This window comes from Mustela nigripes, chromosome 8 (assembly GCF_022355385.1).
Source record: "Mustela nigripes isolate SB6536 chromosome 8, MUSNIG.SB6536, whole genome shotgun sequence".
Classification (NCBI taxonomy): Eukaryota; Metazoa; Chordata; class Mammalia; order Carnivora; family Mustelidae; genus Mustela; species Mustela nigripes.
In genome coordinates this window covers 34,054,487-34,074,554 of record NC_081564.1, presented here as the reverse complement: position 1 = coordinate 34,074,554, position 20,068 = coordinate 34,054,487, and the positions used below count along the sequence as shown (strand labels likewise).

The window sequence follows — 20,068 nt, the reverse complement described above, 5'->3', positions numbered from 1 at the left end:
TTTCCCCCTCTTTTTTTTTTTTTTTTTTTTTTTTTTTTTTTTTTTTTGGTGCTGGTAAGGCCAGGGTCTGCTTTTTGCTTTATTTTTGAGTTGTTGTTAATCTTTTAGGTCACTTGTTACTGGTGAAGTTTCCTAGGGAGTCTGGTGTTACTAAAACCATACTCCAGCCACGACGCAACACTGGTCAGGGGAGCTGATGGGGTAACAAAGCAGTGAGTAAAACTACAGCCACCACACAAATTCATTAGGAATTTCTGATTTCCAGAATACTGGCAGTATTTGGCCCATGTCTTGGAGAAAAGGTAATACGGTTGCTTTCAGGATGGTTCCTTTCCCAGTCGCCTTGTACGGTAAGCCCCATCCACTTTGGTTTGAGAAGAATGTTCTGCGAAGCTCTCAGATTTAAGTCTCAGGATGATTCAAGTCGTGTCACTGATGAACCCAGGGATGAGATTCTCAGCAACATAAAGGAGCTGCTTCCTTGTGCCAGCTCCTTTCCCACCCCCATCACTCCCCTGACCCAGGACCACACTTTGTCTTATCTGAGCAGCCACCTGAGGACAGCAGACCCTCCAGGATTCTTCCCTCGTCTTTGGGCTTTCTACCTAAAAAAGGCCCTTCTCTATCTGGTCCCCAAATTTCCTCTCCTTAAATTCACACTGACTTTGGCCTGAATTGTGTGGGATTTGCCCTCTTTCCCCTTCACCAGCCCCACCACAGAAGTTGTTATGGCTCTGGCTTTTAGAAGACCAGGAGCTGCCCTTGCCTCTTCCTCGATCCTTTTCAGTTCGTCAAAAATATCCAGCCAGGGCATTCTGGTTGGTTTGTCCTTCCCTGAGTCTCAGCACCTTTTTGCTACACCAGGCAGTCGGCATCTGGGTGGCCACAATGGCAGGTGCTACTGTTGGGGACTACATCTGTCTTACGTAGGCTCTTCCAACAGCAGCTGCTACTTCCTGTTTGAAAGCTCAAGCCCCAAGTAGACCCACCAGTAAGTCAGAGTTTCCAGATGGGGGGACTTTTCTATTTCTCAGTTCATTTGCACAACAGAGAAGACACCAAAGCCCTGGTGCACGGGGCCCCTCCCAGGCCACACAATTGACTCTGCCAATCTCCTGATTCCTCCCATGGTTCTCTCTTATGATTCAACTATGAGTTCCAACCTTCCCCATAATAGATTGTCCTCCAGTCTAGCAGGACAATCTCTCCACCAGGACAGTCTCCCAGTACTGAACAGTGTTTCTCACACCTCAGTCTTTCATATACTATACTGTTTTTGTCAGGGTTGAGTATTACCTACACCATTGTCTTTCTTTAATCAACTCAGCTTTTTATCTTTAAACTTAATTTACTTCTGTGTTGTCCTAAATAATATCATTTTCAAGATCAATGGTTTGAGGCACAGTTATATAATATAACATCAAATACACATTAACTAAACACAGAATGATGAGAATCGAGTCCATCTGTGTTAACATAAAATAGCCATTTGTTCCAGGAAATCCTTGTCTAGGAAAATAAGATCGTACACCAATAAATAACTTCACTGTTTGCTTCAGGAAATTTCTGCTAATGACTTTATTCAGGAAAAAGGTGTGCCTACCTGAGAAAACATTAGATAGCAGTTTACTGCTGCATACCTTCACCTTGCTGTGTCCTGCCACCCTGAGCCTAGCCCTGGTGCTTTCTCTGCCTCAACAGACCCATCTTCCACCGCTTGAGCCCTTGCTTCCCCCGTCCATTTTCCCCACAACTCATAGGTGTTCTAAAATTTTAACTTTAAGGATGAATTTTCTGTGTCCTTCGAGATCACAAAATCTGGGAAGACAGAACAATAACAAGCGCCAATATTTACTGATCACTGTCTTTGTTCTAGCTCTATAATGAAGGTAGCACAGTCTGGGGGGCTTAAACAACAGCCACTGGCCCTTGAAGTCTGAGACCAAGGTGCTGCAGAATTGTCTGGTGAGGACTCTCTCCCTGGTTTTCTGACGGCCACCTTCTCCCGGTTTGCTGGGGAGAGAGAAAGAGCGCAATCTCCCTTCTCTGCTCATAAAGGCACTAACCCTATTCACAAGTGTTCCACCATTGTGATTCCATCACCTCCCCAAAGCTCCACCTCCAAAGGTCATCACAGTAGGGATTAGGTTTCAATGTATGAACTTTTGGGAATATAAACATTCAGTCTGAGGCAATCATTTACTATGGCCAAGACCTGTTTCGGGGGTCTCTGTGCACTACCTGTTCTAAAAGAGTCCTGTGAATGGGCAGGGGTAGGCACTATTCTCTATGATTTAGAGATGAGGAAACTGAGGCTTAACAGGCTGGACAACTTGCCCAAGGTCACACAGACCCAGAGACCTTTATCACGTTACGGCTTCACCGACATTACCATGAATGGATTCACAGTACCTGAACACAACACTTGACGTTGGTGTGCCCGCCATTGTTCTCACAGCTTGCACATTCATTTTCTTATTTCCTCACCGGGACCCCCTCTTGAGGAAGCACGATAGGTGTTATTTTGAGCAGGAGTTTGTCAGGTCAGTTTCTTCTGAGATAAGGTTCTGCAGGTTGCAGAAGGAAGGAGGAAGAAGCAGAAAGGGACTGAGGAGACACCGGGCTGAAGGGAAGGACCACAAAATAGAGCCGACCCCATAGACAGAACGGATTGGTGGTTGCTAGAGGCGGGAAGTGGGGGTGGGCAAAATGGGGGCAGGCAGTCAAAAGGTCCAAACTCCCAGTTATAAAATAAATAGATTCTGGGGATGTAATGTACAGCACGGTAGCTCTGGTTAACAATTCTGTACTGTTCATGAGATAGTTGCTAAGAGAATACATCTTCAAAGTTCTCATCACAAGAAAAAAAAGTAACTATGTGCGGTGATGGTTGTTAACTAGAATTATTGTGGTAACCATGTTGTAATATATACAAATATTGAATCATTACGTGGTACTCCTGAAACTAGAATAATGTTCTATGTTGACGATATCTCTGTAAAGGGAATGGAACTGGGTCCTCGCTCTCCTCCCAGGACCTGCTCTGCTCACACAAAACACCATTGTTATGTTTGGGTAGTAAGGCCTCCAGGATGGCATGCGCCACTTGGAGAAGGAAAAACCAAGCGAGATCCATGTTCTCTGTAAAATAGAGAAGGCACTACAGAAGCCAGGAACACGCTTCCACTGAGAGTTCTAATAAATTAAACTGGGTGGCTCAGTTGTTAAGCATCTGCCTTCAGCTCAGGTCATGATTCCAGGGTCCTAGGATGGAGCCCCGCATCAGGCTCCCTACTCGACAGGAATCCTGCTTCTCCCTCTCCCACTCCCCCTGCTTGTGTTTCCCTGTCCCTCTGTCTCTCTCTCTCTGTCAAATAAATAAATCTATAATTAACTAATTAATTAATTGAACATATTCATAAGCTGAATAAGAGATGAGAGTATTAAGCTTTCACCGGACTGCCCTGAAGAAGAAAAAAATCCTTAGTGGGGTTCCAGTTTGAGAGTAGATTTTAAATTGACTTAGGGATATTTACAATGCTAAGATATAGACCTTTAGGGCAATAAAGGAAGTATTTAACAGTGAGTTGGTGACTCATTGCTACATTACCATTAGACTCTCACCAGAGCTTCATGTGGTCAGAATCATTGGCTTCATCTTCAGGTTAGGACGCTGACACTCACAAAGGCTAAAATGCATCTAGAAGTTTCTGGAGCAGAATTCAAAACCAGCTTTGTCCTGCTTCAAAGGCTGTGCTCAGCAGGATGAAGCTCCCAGATCGGTCCTACCTTATCTTTCCATGGAAGAGAAAGCGCAGACTGAGTCAGCAATTTATGTGCCTCTAAGTTATGCCATGTGCTGCCTCCAGGAATTTCAAACTGCCTTGTATAGGGATAGAGAAGCATGTTTACATACAAGGAAACCTAATTCACTTGACATACAACATGGATTTTAGCTTAGTTTAATTTTTTTTTTTTTGAGAACAATAGAGCAGAGGCTTTTGAACTTGACCCACAGAATGAAAAGCCCTTTACATCCCACCACCCTAGTACACACAAACACCCATGTGTGTCACAGAAGTTTCACAGAATAATACTCACTTATACATGTGAGAAGCACTCTGACATTTCGGATTCTAGTTTAGTCCTTCTTTTCTCTCTTATTTCTTTCTTTTGTTCACCGTCTTCCTTAATGATTCTTTTTTTTTTTTTTTCAAATTCTGGTAGAAAAGTTTAACATGAGATCTACTCTCTAAACAAATTGATTGTACAATACAGTGTTGTTAACTCTAGACACAATGTTGCTCAACCGGTTACCAGAATGTATCCGTCTTGTGTAACTGAGGCTTTATACTCCTTAACTTCCTCCCCACTTCTCCTTCCACTCACAGCCCCTGCAACTACCATTCTACTCCTGCTTCTCTGAGTTTAACTATTTTAGATACTCAGACAAATGGAGTCCTGCAATGGAAAACAGTACAGAGATGGCTCAAAAAATGACAAATAGATCTTTTCTCTTTTTTTGGTGCTGGTCATGACCCATTATATTGATGTCAGGATCCACTAATGTGTTGCTTACCCATTGGTAATACAATGCAAGAACACTTGAATTATTTTTTTGTTTTATATTACACAGAAGACTTGTGAAGTTGTTAGGAAGAGGTTGGGGGAGAAGAGTAAAAGAATATTTTTAAAAATTAATTATTGAGGGACGCCTGGGTGGTTCAGTTGGTTAACTGACGGCCTTTAACTCAGGTCATGATCCCGGCGTCCTGGGATCGAGTCCCACATAGGGCTCCTTACTCGGCAGGGAGCCTGCTTCTCCCTCTGCCTCTGCCTACCACTCTGTCTGCCTATTCTTGCTCTCTCTCTCTCTCTAACAAATAAATAAATAAAATCTTTAAAAAAATTAATTATTGATAGCAACTTAATGGAAATATTAACACATACATTTTTAATTCTTGAAAAAAGGAAGACATGGTGTTTATAAATGCTGATCATTGTTCCTCCAAGTTGGCCAAAGATGATGAAATACTAGATTTATTTCACTAGACAGACATTTTAAAGTCTAAAGGAAACCAAAACCCAAAGGCTAGTTCATCTTCAGTGTATCCAATAATATTCATCAGCTAGCTTGCTAACTAGGGCGAGTCTCCCTCCCAGCAGATACACCTCAGAGCATGGACATCACTATCCGCTAGATGGCGATATAGAACAGCCGTAGCCCCTTCCTTAACCTTGTTGACACTGACCAGGTTCACCTATGCTGCAAAAGAACTTAGAAACCCATGGTTACCCAGTAATTCACACGAATTTAGCCTGAAAGTTTACTCAACGCTCCTGGCGTATTTCTGCCTTTTCTTGGAACATCCCAGGAGGTGAGCCTCATTCTTGATGACAGGCTAGCATTTAAAATTTGCAATATCCTTGGCTGTTCCCTTGTGCAAATACAGATGAACTGCTGCTATATAAAGTCAAAGCCAGTATAATGTCTGTATTTATTAATAATCTGCAATGGCATTTGCCATGAAGCTTGCATTTCTTGCCTCTTCTATGTGACATTTAAGAAATACCATAGATCCTCACATTATTTGCCTTGCTAACAATTTCTATATCTCTTAGTTATGCTATCTATAGCAAAGTCACTGGGAATAGTTAATGGACATTTTGGTTCTTATTGTTCAACTGAAAAGGATGGGCTTCTCAAGTACACATTTACCTTGAAAAAAACTAATAGCTAATAGGTTGAAAATGTATCATAAACAAAAATGCAAGGTAGAAGCAGTCTTTTGAAATAATCCCATGTATGAGAGGTTTTTAAAATTATCATCAAATGACGCCTGTTTATAAGACTTGTTTATATTTACTTGGAGGTCTTATTATTAGAATATTTGGTGTAAGACAAGATATTTATGAGTGATTTTCTTTTGCTACTTAATCCATTTATACATCATTTAGATTTTTATGAATACATATTACTTTTACAAATGGGAAAGTAAAGAATATATTATTATATGTAACTGTGCAGGAAACAGAGATTTTAGTATGGTATTGCACAGAAAGCTACTACCAGTAGATCAACTGAAGGCTCAAATAAGTTAAGTGCTGTGTAGGTGAATCCCGACAATGGACTGCTGATTTAGAAAATGGTATTTCTGAATTTAGGTCACATCTACTATGCTCCTGTCTAGTATTAAGTATCCTTGTTAAAGTGGAAAGAATATCAAGTTGTTCATTATTCTAAATATAAAACAATTAGTAAGGAACTGGTAGTAGTGTGGTCAGTTGTTAAAATCAGCAAAATCATTGTATCTAGTATTTTACTGTCCTTCAAGCTCTGCAGTAAGCCACATGGATGCTGTGGTCCAAGCTTTAGAGCAGGAGAAGCACTTCCATTTACATTAGCCCATTTTGTGCTCCTTGCAGGACAAAGATAGGGCATATCAAGGCTCTAAGCTAGGGCGCCTGGGTGGCTCAGTGGGTTGAGCCGCTGCCTTCGGCTCGGGTCATGATCTCAGGGTCCTGGGATCGATTGGGCTCTCTGCTCAGCGGGGAGCCTGCTTCCCTCTCTCTCTCTGCCTGCCTCTCCATCTACTTGTGATTTCTCTCTGTCAAATAAATAAAATCTTTAAAAAAAAAAAAAAAGGCTCTAAGATATAAAACTCTGCACGAAGTTCCTATGTCTAATAACTTACTGAGCCAGGAACGGCCGACCATGTGATTCGGAGTTGAAAAGCACTTGTTTTTCATCTTTGTGGGCTTGAAGGCCATGCCTGCAAATCCTCCCCGCATGAGGAAAAGGAAGTCATTTTTATTCATTTATTTTAGGATTTTACTTATTTGTCAGAGAGAGAGTGAGCACAAGCAGGGGGAGCAGCAGGCAGAGGGAGAAACAGGCTCCCCACCCAGCAAGGAGCCTAATGTGAGACTCCATCCCAGGACCCTGGGTCCATGACCTGAGCTGAAGGCAGATGCACAACGGACTGAGCCACCCAGGTGTCCCAGGAAGTTGTTTTTAGCAGGCATTTAAAGCATTGCTCTTTCTGGCTTTTCCTTTATCTGCATGTAGGGAGTGAGCCAGGAGGCAGGACTGGAATGATTCAGAAGAGGCTGCACATGCAGCCCAACACCCCTCACACCCAGTGTGGAATGGGTTCTTGGTGACACCTGGGGCAGACTGCACAGGTTCTAATGATGCTGAATCCTGATGCCACACTGATAATTGTGACATTACACACCACCTTTCAAACTGCTTCCTCCCTAAGGCACAGCGATGTATTTATTCATGGAACTAATAAGTGTGTGCTGATCACTTCCCGAGTGCCCACGACTCATGGTCGGGTCAGGAACACAGAACTGGGCGTGCCAGGCAGGCTCCCTGCCCACAGGGAGCTTGAAGTCTAGCAGGGGAGAGAGACATTAACAAATAAGCACACGGACAGATAACCAAATCACTAATTCTACTGTGAGACAAAAAGTGAAAGCTTTATGATGGACAACAACAGAATACGGCGTGATTAGCTGGGATGAGGGGTGTGTCCGGAAGTTTCTCTCAAGGGGCATTATTTCAGCTGAGACCTAAACAATGAGTAGGGATTTATCAGGAAAGATTGTAGGAAGCGTTCCAAGAAGAAAGACTGCCCTATTCAAAGGCCCCGAGGCAGGAAAATGCTCTGCTTGTTGGAGGACCCTAAGCTCATGGGGCCCCAGTCCAGTGAGCGAAGGGAAGATGACGGGAGATAGGACAGAGAGGCAGGCAGGGGCTCCAGCATTGGAAACTTGCTATCTATATGAGGAACGGTGTACTTTATCCTAACAACAGTGGCAAGCCATTAATGAGTTTTAAGTAGAGAGGAGACATAATCAGATTTGTTTTTATGTTTTTATTTTATTTTTTTAAGGATTTCTTTACTTGAGAGAGAGAGAGCATGGGGGAAGGGGCAGAGGGAGAAGGAGAGAGAGTCTTAAGCAGACACCAAGCTGAGATCAGAGCCTGACATGGGGCTTGATTCCACAACCCTGAGATCATGACCTGAGCCGAGATCAAGAGTTGGATGCTTGACTGACTACACCATCCAGGCGACTCCAGAATTATGTTTCCATAAGATGTCACTGGTGGCTCTGATTCAATGAGGGGAAAGAAAAGAGAAACACCCCAGCAGGGGATCAAATAGTGTGGAAGGGATGTATACTTGTTAGGGAAGAGCTCATGGGGGACGTTCAAGCGGAGATGTCAAGGAGACATGTGGCTTTAAGAGTCCCTTGTCAAAAGAAGATTAGACCAGAGTTATGGCTTTGAGAGATGTCATCCCTGAGATGGGACCCAAACCCAATGAGACCCTCGGTAAGGGAAAGAGCTCAAGTAAAATAAAGGAAGGCCCTGAACTCAGCCCAAAGAGACATGTACGTTAAAAAGTAGTTAAAAGAGCTTGAGAAGGGGCCAGTAGGGAAGTGGGAGACAAACCAGGAGAGCGTTGTGAGGAGGAAGTGGCCAATGTTGCCAAATGCTGTGGAAAAGCCACCAAAGCGAGGACTGTGACCTATGTCTTAGAAATGCAAGCAACAGTAGTTCAGAGAGGAGAGCAATATGTTCTAGAATGTAATTTCAGCTAGAACGAGCTGCTATCTTTCTTTACTTTCAAGGAGGTCCTTTTACCCACATAGCCAAAAACTAGCCTGATGGGAATATTTTATTTCCAGGCACTCAGATTTCTGCGCTTTCTGTAGGAGCCAGACTGAGATGAGCTGTGGGTACCATCTTTTTGTGCCCCCCTAACATTTAATTATGAAAAATGTCAGGCATACAGAGAAATTGAAAGAATGATACAATGAACTCTCATGTATCTCTCAGCTAGATTCTACAATGACTGTTTTGCTCTACCCCCTTTATCACACATCAAATCATCCCTCCATCCACCTTCCAATCTGTCTTATTTTTTTAATATACTTCAAGGCAAGTTTTAGGCATCAGCACATTTCAAAACCAAACACTCTAGCCTCTATATCATGAATAAGGGTTCAATATCTGTTTATGGCTCAATTTCCTTACAACTTTTAAAAGAAACTTTAAATCATATTTGTTTATTTGAGAGAGAGAGGGTGCACATGCATGCACGTGTGCCCAAGTTGGGGGGAAGGGCAGAGGGACAAGGAAACAACTTGCTGAGCAGAGAGCCGGGCACTGGGCTTGATCCCAGGACCCTGAGATCGTGACCTGAGAGGAAGGTGAATGCTTAACTGACTGAGCCACCCAGGCACCCTTGAAACTTTAAAATCTTAAGTGTCCCAGTGGAGGCCTTTTGACAAATACATAATCTTGTGTGTCTAAGCAATTAAGTTAGAGAATACCACATCATCTCAGAACACTTGTCCCTATGACTTCATCTTTCAGAAAGTGCAGGTGACGTAGGTAAGGAATCCCAATGCTGGGCTCATAGTAAGAACACATCAAGCGCTTGAACTCCCTTCTCCCTTCTGCCAGGGGACTCTGCCATCGCTTATATACATTCAGCCACATTTTCACCAAGATAGGAATACACACTGACCTCTTCCTAAAAGTGCTTTTGTAAACATTTCACAATAAACCCTTTGTAGGGAAGGACAATGGTGTCCAGTGAACCAAGCCCAGCCCAGGAAATCATAATTCCTCACTCCGAAGCCTGCTCTGTTGGTGCTGAGCAAGCTCGTGTCATGGGCCCCCTATTTGTAAAACAGGCACAATAGCCATCTATACATGTGTGAAAATTACCTCGATATTTTAGTATAAGAACTAACCTAGCCCTGGGAGAACAGGAATTAAGGCTCCAATGCCAGTTTGTAAGCATTATGACTCATCCGCCATATTTTCACAGTTGGTTCCATCGGCGCCTTGTGCTCACCTCATTGCTAGAGTGAGAAGCGGCTGAATCAGGGTCATTCTGGGGACAGGGTCACACCTGCTTGGCAAACTGTCTTACCTACCCATTCAAATATCCATCGTTAACAAACCCTGAAAGAGACCATGGGGTGACTTTAATTGTTTATTTTATTGATAACTCCAGGTTTCAGGGAGGTCGTACATGAGACTGATCTCTTGGAATGAGTAGAGGATTTCCCAGTTGCTAGTTCGAAGGACTCCAGAGACGTAAGTTGAGGTGACAACAGTTTTTAAGATTTAATTGAAATTTGCTTGAATCTTGTTCCCAAGCTCTGTGCAAAGTCAAACGATCTCCCCAGATTTACCCATTAGTTAGTGAGAATATACAGGTTTGTGTTTACTTCTAGTTCCCAAGTCCCGCTCCTCTTGAATTCATCCCTCTCTTGGGGTCCACTTCCACTTCCGCCATCTTTTTTCCTATTCTGGGTCAACCCAGACGTGGAATTCAGCCTCTTTTCTTTAATTTCCCCCATGAAGACTTTCCAAAGCAAAGCCCTGTGGAATCCCATTCTCTTTCTTTAATCTCTCCCTTCTACTCTCTCAACTCCCAAATTCCTCTGGATGGTTAGGTCCGGATTGGTTTAGCTGTGACTTGACTTCCACATATTCTTCCATTCATAGCCCTAGGGCATTACTTTCCACCCATAAGTGGGCAACCACAACATCTTTCCAAACAAAGGGAGTTCTCTAAGCAGATCTCTGGTGCAAATTCTTTAATGTACATACAGCTGACCCTTGAACAACACAGGGGTTAGGGGTGCTGACCCCTGGCTCAGTCAAAAAATCCGCATAACTTTTGACTCCCCCAGAACTTAACTACTAGCAGCCTCCTGCTGAATGGAAGGCTTACCAACAACATAAACAGTTGATTAACACAGATTTTGTATGTTGTATGTACTATGTACCGTATCCATACAATAAAGAAAGCTAGAGAAAAGGAAGTGTTATAAGAAAAATCATAAAGAGGGGTGCCTGGGTGGCTCAGTGGATTGAGCCTCTGTCTTCGACTTGGGTCGTGATCTCAGGGTCCTGGGATCGAGCCCTGCATTGGGCTTCCTGCTCAGCAGGGAGCCTGCTTCCCCCTCTCTCCCTCTGCCTGCCTCTCTGCCTACTTGTGATCTCTATAAAATAAATAAATAAAATCTTTTCTTAAAAAAGGGAAAAAAAGAAAAAGCTGATTGTTTAAAAAAAAGAAAAATCATAAAGGCAGTGCTTTACTGTCTTTATCAAAAGATAAAGTGTGAATGTGTGTACAAAAGGAATCATGCAGTTGAAACTGGTGTTGTTCAAGGGCCAACTGTATACACACACACACATGCATAATACACATGTGTTTATATGTAAGTCGCACAGATGTACAGAACTTACAACACAGAGAAATACATAGATCATTACTTGAATGGGCATAACTAAATATATGATACATATCACATGTACACACACATGAACACCTGATTATAGCCCATGACTTCCATCCACAGAGTTCTAAATCACGTTCACCACAGAGCTGGCGAACTCTTCAGCTCCTGCCCGTGCTCTTGGACTCTCATCTTTTTTTTTTTTTTTTTTTTTTAAGATTCCACCCATTTATTTGACAGAGATAGAGGTTACAAGCAGGGAGAGAAGCAGGCAGAGAGAGGGAGGAGGAAGCAGCCTTCCTGCTGAGCTGAGAGCCCAATGCAGGGTTCCATCCCAGGACCCCAAGACCATGCCCTGAGCCAAAGGCAGAGGCTTTAACCCATTGAGCCACCCAGGGGCCCCTTGGACTCTCATCTTAATTCTTCCTTGCCACCAATCCTCCTCTGGGACTGAAATGGATCCCATCCAGTTTGCATGGCTTAGTTTAGAAAATGAGAGACTGGAAACATCTGTTTGGTTACTCATTTGTTCAATCCCACATTCTCTCCACCTCTGATAGCCAAGCACCTACAATGGAGTCCCCTATTGGGTCCTATAGAGGAGAGGAGCTGAGCAAAGAAAGGAGGGGTCCGTGTCTGCAAAACTTAGAATCCAGCTGGGTGTGCAACACTTAGCACACACGAAACAAAAACATCCTCAAATGCACAATTCTCATCAGAAGAACAGCAAATTAGAGCAGAATGCTGAAGCCTGGCAGGGTAGCCCAACGCTGCTGTTTCAGCAGAACAAGCAGGAGGGAAAAACCACTGTGGTCAAAAGAAACTGCTGGCTTATGGATTTTTTTAAAATTACAATTTGCATGCTCTCCTAACAGTGTTAGTTCTGCTTAGATGGCAGAGTGGCTTTCATGAAAGTATGAGCTCAGCCTTGTCTTACGCTGGTTAAAAAAAAAAAAAAAAAAAAGAGGTCAGGTAAAATGACTGTAGTAACAGCACCAAGCTAGTTGAAAACCACAGTGTCTTTCAGATGAGACAAAAAACCACACACTGGAAATTTTTTTTTTTGCTCGCTAAAAACCCCTTGAAGTTGTCTGAGAAGCACGCACATAGGCGATTTCCTCTTTTCTTCTTAGGAGGGTCCTCAAGGAAAACAGCTTTCAAAATCTGAAGCATCAGAGCAGTAGAATGGTGGAGAAGCCTGGGTTAACTCTGATTAAGCGGCAAGGGCCCCCTGAGTTTTAAGGAAGCACGTTGTCAGGAAGAAGCTGGAGCTGGTCATTGTTGGCATAAATCACATGTGCTTGAGGAGAAGTCAGTCTGATTCACCCAGGTCTGTGCAAAGTCAGAAATCACCAGTACTGGCAATCCAGTTCCGCTAACACACTGGCTGTACTTTGGGCTATTGTTTTCTTTATTGCCAATTTGGTTTTAGATTGAGGCCAAAGGAGAGGCTGGAGAACTGACCCAGGGTAAAATAAGAGCAGATATATCTCCCTGGCTTATCTAGGGAGAGGCACTTCATGTAGCTCTTCCAAATCTCTTCCTATAGCATGGCATTTTATAACTGAACTCTATGCTGAATATTATCATTGAAAACATTTTAAACCATTTTGGAACAGGAATGAGTAATGTCTGAATACGTTTTTGAAAACCCATGCCATATACACTGGAGGATATCTACATACAAGCTAAATAACGTCATCAGCATTCATGAGACATCAAAGCAGACCCAAGGTCAGAAAACAGAAGGGCCCTCATCCTACATGCAGATAAACATGGCCTATATGTGGTTTTGATTATTTTTTAAATTCAAAAACCAAGTGTACTTCTAATGTGTGCATGGAGGAATTTGCATATGAATTTCATGAAGAATAGGAAATATTAAGATAGTGAAGGGTGATATTTGTGTATGCAGAGGAAAGAGATCATCACCTATTTCTCGGTAGTAGTGAAACATGATAAATAACTCTTCCTTGTCAACTAACAAAAGAGGCAGAGCTAAAATAAAACAAAAGCACATCTTTGGGGGCCCAGAATTGCAACTTGGGGAACACAGACTTGGGCAGCAACCCAAATAGCGTCCTTCTAGGGAACAAACGTCAAGGGTTTTGAAAGAGGAAAAAGAATGTTTACATAAGTTGTTTACAAAGAATTTTGATTGGTGTTGGTCATAGAAAACTAATCTTCCCTAAATATCATTGGTCCCTAAAGCTACCACTAAGGGAAAGTCTGTTACTGTACATAGTTGCGAGTGTTTGTGCTGAGTTCTTGGAATTTTTTTGGTTCGATCCAGTGCAAAAGTTCAAAAGTTCCACCAGTGAGGACATGGGTAAGGCCCACCACATTTATGGCCAACTGGCTCCGTCTGAAAACCCCTGAACACAAGAGACCCCACTTCTGTTCACCTTCCATTATCACAGAGTCTCGAAAATGGACTGATCGATACAAGTTTTCACCTTCTACCCAAGTTAGGCGGTGCTTTTCTAGGAACTGGCTCTGTTTTTCCTTGTATACCTCTGTGACAAAATTTAATAATTAAGATTATTTATTAGAGGAAACACAAATGGTCCAAACTCGAAGACATTCAGCAAGATGAACCTACCATGCTGGGCATGATACTAAGAGAAACTGTATCCTTGTTTCATAATCTGTAGTCTTTGTTCTCTCGCTTCCTCAAACCAAGGAAGAACCGGCTGTTCCTGGGCAATCCTTACTTCTCACATGATGCTCCTACTTATTCTTTTTACTTATTTATACACTTAATGAAATCAGGCAATCACATGATGTACTTGAACTTGAAAACCCTTTATGTTGATACTTCAAATTCTATAAATTATATCCAGTTCTAGAGTTAATTCTCTAAGTTTGCCTGAGTTCTAGAAAGTCCTCTTCCACAGAGGTGGTTCCATAAACAAGTGGGAAAAGGACAGGCGGTCAGCCAATGATGTTGAAAATATCAATGGTGACTATCTTAGGGCAACAAGCTCTTAGGTATCTTTTAATGTATTTCTTCATATGTTAAATAATTATTTGAATTTTAACAGTGATTACGAGTTGTTTATATCATCAGAAAGCTATTTCCATTGTAAAAAATTACAGAATTGGAAAAATTCGCTTCGAGATATGTATAAGTAAAATTAGAATTTCAGTACCTAACACCCTATGCACAGATAAGTTACAGAAAGAATCAAAATACACGAAGCACAACTTTTATAATATTAGAATGAAATACATAGTTCATGTCTTCATGAACTTGAGTTAGGTAGAATTTCTTAAAACAGGACAGAAAGAGCATGAATCATACAGAAAAACAATTTATAAATTTGCTTGTAATTTTTAAATGACGCCAAAATTACAGCTTAGCTTAAAAATCTGGTTTAAAAACAAGCACAAGCCATATGAGGTGCCTGGGTGGCTCAGCTGAGCAACTGACTTGATTTCCGCTCAGGTCATGATCTCGGGATCATGAGATCAGCTGTGCTGAGCTCTACGCTGGATGTGAAGCCTGCTTGGAATTCTCTCTCTCCTTCTGCCCTCCCCCAACCCATGCACGTGAGTATACATTGTCCAATTAAAAAAAAAGAAAAAGGGACACCTGAGTGGCTCAGGCAGTTAAGTGTCTGTCTTCCTCTCAGGTCATGATCCCAGGGTCCTGGAATCGAGCCCCACGCCGGGCTCATTGCTCAGCAGGGAGCCTTCTTCTCTCTCTGCCTGCCTCTCCTCCTGTTTGTGCTTGCTCTCTCTTTCTGACAAATAAATAAATAAAATCTTTAAAAAGCAAACAAACAAAAAAAAAAACCTCTTAAAAAAAAAAAAGAAAAAAAAAACAGGCCATAGACTAGGAGAATATATTTATAACAGCTATTACAAAGTATCTAAGATATACAAGGGCATAAGACCAATATGCAATAAAACAAAACCCCCAATTTTTGAAAATGGGCAAAAAATATGCACAAGAAACAGAAAAAGAAAACAAAGTGACCAAAATATACAAAAATATACTCCTCCTTGCTATACTGAGAGAAATACAAATTAAATTAGATCCTTTTTTATATATATCTGATTGTCTACAAAATGTTTAATTGTACAATATGAAACATTGGAAATATGAAAATAGAAACTTGCAAAAGTAGGAGTGAAAATAAATAAAGCTATTTTTTAAAAGATTTTATTTATGTGAGAGTGAGAAAGGGAGAGAGAGCATGAGTGGGAGGTGGGGAGCAGGAGGAGAGGGATAAGCATACTCCACATTGAATGTGGAGCCCAACTTGGGCTTGATTACATGAGCCTGAGATCACGAACTGAGCCAAAACCAAAACACAACTATTTTTTTTTTAAGATTTTATCTACTTATTTGACAGAGAGAGAGATGACAAGCAGGCAGAGAGGCAGGCAGAGACAGAAAGAGGTGGAAGCAGACTCCCCGCTGAGCAGAGAGCCCGATTCGGGGCTCGATCCTGGGACCCTGGGACCATGACTCGAGCCGAAGGCAGAGGCTCTAACCCTCTGAGCCACTCAGGCACCCCCAAAATACAAATATTTTGACATCAAATTAACAATATCCAGTAAAAGGGCACCTGGCTGGCTCAGTCATTGGAGTTTGTGACTTTTGAGGTGCAGCTCTCACGGTTGTGGGTTCAAGCCCCAAGTTGAGCACAGCATTAACTTAAAAAATAAAAAATAAATAAAAAGTTAACTCCAAAAAATTAAATAAATAAATAAACAAAACCCTCAATATCCAGGAAAGCTAAAAATTTACATTTCTTATGACCTAAAAGGTCCTCCTGCAGAGAAACTTGCAAATAATGTGCATAGGAGACAGCTATAAGAAACTGGGGACATCTGAAACCCATCAGATGGGAAATGAAAAATCAAGTTTCTATTCCCAAGAACATTCAAATAGCAATTTAAAAAAATGAACTAAGTCTCTATATATTAATGTTGTAACTAGATCACAAAAACATACCATTAAGAGGGAATAAACCAGGTTGCAGAAATAGACAATATGATATAAACTAATTTAAAATAAAAAACATTGTATATATTGATGATGGATGCACACATACATGATAACTAGAGTCATGGACTGGAGTTACTCCCAGGGATATTCCCTGGGAGCACTTGAGAAGGAAAGTAAAGAAAGGTAATTGCGGAATTTTATCTGAATATTATATTACTTTTGTTAAAATATTTATAAAGCGTATTACAAGACATAAAAGTAATGACTTAGACTCTCATTCCCACTTTACCCTGACCTGATGAGCAGAATCGCAGTGTCTAGGCTATAGGAAGAGAACCTACAGGGTGCCTGTGTGGAGCCACACTTTAGTATTAAGGGCACTGAGCAGTGGTCAACCACAATTGCTATTTACAATCATGGCATGGATAGAACACTACTGAATGTGCAGCATGAATCTAGATGATGCCCTTCGAAGAGTGCCCACTGTGAAGAGCCATCTCACTCACAGATACCACAAAGTACTAATAGTTTCTGAAATACACACACAAAGCACTGCGGGATGAAAACAGCTCTCAGCCCGAAGAAGATTACACTGGAAGAAGAAATCAAAGCATTTTTGAAGAAAGCTCAGATCGGACATGGAGTTGGTCAAATCAGTCTGAAAACTCCCCTGTCCTCCAAAAAATTGTCTTTTTCTTTTTTTTAAGATTTCTATTTATTTATTTGAAAGAGATTGCTCACATGAGTGGGGGGGTCAGAGGGAGAGGGAGAGAGAGAGTCCCAAGCAGACTCCCTGCTAAGCCTAGAGCCCAACACAAGGCTTGATCCCATGATCCTGGGATTCTGATGTGAGTCGAAATCAAGAGTGGGTTGCTTGACTGACTGAGTCACTCAGGTGCCCCCAAAAGTCTTCCTTTAAACATGGAAAGCACACGGCCTCTCTTGACATGAGGAAGGAACACATATTTTATGAAGATAAAGGGCATTTTCTCAGTGAAATTTCCGAAGTTTTTCTTCTATCTCATCTGCTCTCACATCTGCTGGGCATGGGATGGGGATCTCTGTCAGAATATCTGACAACTTCTATCAGCCCCGTTGGATAAACACTTAGGATGTGACCGTGTTGTCTACTAAAGACTGCACTGAACCATGCTCTTTATTCTTGGAGAAGTACGAACTAGAAAGCCAAGTAGCAAATGCAAGCTCCACAGCAGAGTTCATACACTAAAATGCTTGTGCTTTCACTTATAAGGACCGAAGCTTCCAACTGTGACTTAGTTAAGTAACTGTTAAGTGTCAGTATTCTGTCGGAGGCACCTACCCAGTCCGGTTTCAGACTCTTCCTCAGTGTATGTAGTTGGTGTATTTAACTGTATCCTTTGTGCTGGATTGATGGGGGTGGCAGCTCTTAGAATCAGTGTTAATCTGTGTGTACATTTAAAAACTGGAAATAGAAAGGCAAATAATCTTTGCCAAATTCTTCAGAGATGAGTATATTTGCATATGGTTTAAAACCAAACTTTATGAAAGCTTTTGATTAAACCAGAGGAAAAGTAATTTATTTAAAAATAAACATTCGTAATTCTTCAGTGCTACTAGGGACCTTCCAGGCTTGTTTTGGGTGATTATAACTAGAGCCAGGCACAGCAATGGAAATGACCTTATTTTGGGCCTTTGCCATTCAACAGCTGGGAGGGCTTAGGATGTCAAAAGACCAAAGTAGGAACATAACCACCTCTGGGACCTTCTGGACCTTGCTTGGAGCAGAGGTTGGGCTTGATGAGTTGTCTTAAACCTTCTCCCAGCTTTGCTGAAGGAAACCAAGGTCTGGGTTGATTGATAGCTATTAGCGACTATTTTATTTGTCAATATTCTAAAAATTCTAGGAAGTCTGTATCATGAAAAAAATCCTCTCTCAACCCAGGCCCTGGTGTTCACCTCACCCCAGTGAGAAAGTCAGCTTCTAAGTCATGCCCTCCCCACCCATGCTTCCCATTGGGTCACACTTCACCAAGTTAGGGCTCTTTCTTTCCTGAGATGCTTGAGCAAAACAGCTTCGACAGGACCAGCTCAACAAGATTCAGACTTAAACCTCCTATTTAAGTTATTTCGTTCACCAGTTTTCTCCAGAAACCAACTCTGAGACAAAGATTTGAGTCCAAGTAGTTTATTTTGGGGTGAAGCAAGAACGTGTTATTGAGTGGGTTACCCCTGTCAATATGTGGGGTGGGAGGGTGGTCAGTACTGCTGGGGAACTATGGATAATAGCAGAGAACACAACTCAGAGTCATCCCACCAAAGGGGGGCAAGGAAGTTCAGGGATTTTTCCTCCCATTCACATGTCAGTAGCTGAGAGCTGCACCGGCACTCCTGGCTGAAACCCCCAAATGGAAACTTGTGGGTGCTTGCAGAAGGTTGCCCTGGTGTACTTGGTGATGGCCAGTACCTACAGGTTACAGGCAGACCACAGGCAGTATCTGCTATCATCAGTACGAATAACATGTAGGGCTCTTGTTTTAGTGATGCTGGAAAGCTTCTGGGGGAAGTATTCAGTGTCACAGGGAATATTCCCTGTAGAAGTCTTCCAAGGTTTCTTATGCTTGGCTTATGAACTAACTGTGCATCAGAGCCCTGTAGAAGACTGAGTTGGCAGTCCCCCACCCCGCCCTATTTCCAGTACATGCACTGGAATTCTCAGGTCTTTCAGGAAATTCAGAGGTCTTTCATGTGTTTTTTTCTCTTTTATTAACTGTAAGGATATAGCTCATTATTCATATTTAGTGAGCCCTCCCTTCAGTGTGAAAAAGCACACAGTATAAATTGTAATACTCTTCCTACCCTCAAGGACCATGTAGTCTAGTTGGTCAATTACAATGTGTATCATTCCTCTTTTCAGGTGAAATACGGAGTAAGGACTAAAGGCTCAAAAGCCTTTCCAGCTGGAAAACCTATAAAAACAGAAATCAAGTTAGCTTGGGATTAGCACTGAAATACCAGAATTGCAGAATTCTGTCCCTGATTGAAACGACCTCGGCAGAGTTACTGAAGATGATTCCACTTTTAACATTGTGTTATAGTTAGTGTTTTGTCTCACTGTAGCTATACTGTCAACTCCTTAAGAACAAGGATAATTTCCATATTAGTTCTCTCTTGCTGCAAAACAAATAATCCCCAAATTTAACAGCTTAAAACAAGACAGATTTATTATCCCACAGGTTCTATGAATCAGGAATATGGGCAGAGTTTATCTGGATCCTCATTCTCAGGGGCTTCCAAGCTGACATGATTGTTGACAGAATTAAGCTCTTCATGGACTGATAAACCGTGGGGGCCTGCATCAGGCTCTCTGCTAAGCGGGGAGCCTGCTTCCTTCTCTCTCTCTCTCTGCCTGCCTCTCTGCCTACTTGTGATCTCTGTCTGTCAAATAAATAAAATGAAATAAAATATTTTTTTTAAAAAAAGCACCAAAAACCCTGTGGGGCCTGGTTCCTAGATTGTAGTTGCCTGGAGGCTACCCCCAGCCTCCTTGCCAGGGGGCCTCTCCAATATTGGTTTCACCAGAGCATGCCAACCATGAAAGCAATAGAAACAGAAGTCATAGTCTTTTCTAACCTAATTATAGAAGTGACAGCCCATCACCTTTGCCATATTCTATTGGTGAGAAGAAAGTCACTCAGCCCAGCCATACTTAAGAGGAGATTACGTTAAGAACAAGAATACAAGGAAGCAGGAATCACCGGGGGTCATCTTATGGGTCAGCCTGCCTTACTACCCAGTATAGTAGGTGCTCAATAGTGTTTATTATTTTGAACATTTACTGTTCCTAAAACAACA

General features: G+C 42.0%; 1 long non-coding RNA gene across 2 annotated transcripts in view; it reads right to left on the bottom strand.

Annotated features, from left to right (window-relative positions):
• LOC132023482 (uncharacterized) overlaps window positions 1-4,664 on the bottom strand; it is a 77,046-nt gene extending 72,382 nt beyond the window's left edge. For both annotated transcript variants that reach the window (XR_009405965.1, XR_009405966.1), the window contains exon 1: window positions 4,102-4,664. This is a non-coding gene — a long non-coding RNA (uncharacterized LOC132023482). The remainder of the gene's footprint in view (window positions 1-4,101) is intronic.
• Between the last annotated feature and the right edge of the window lie 15,404 nt (window positions 4,665-20,068).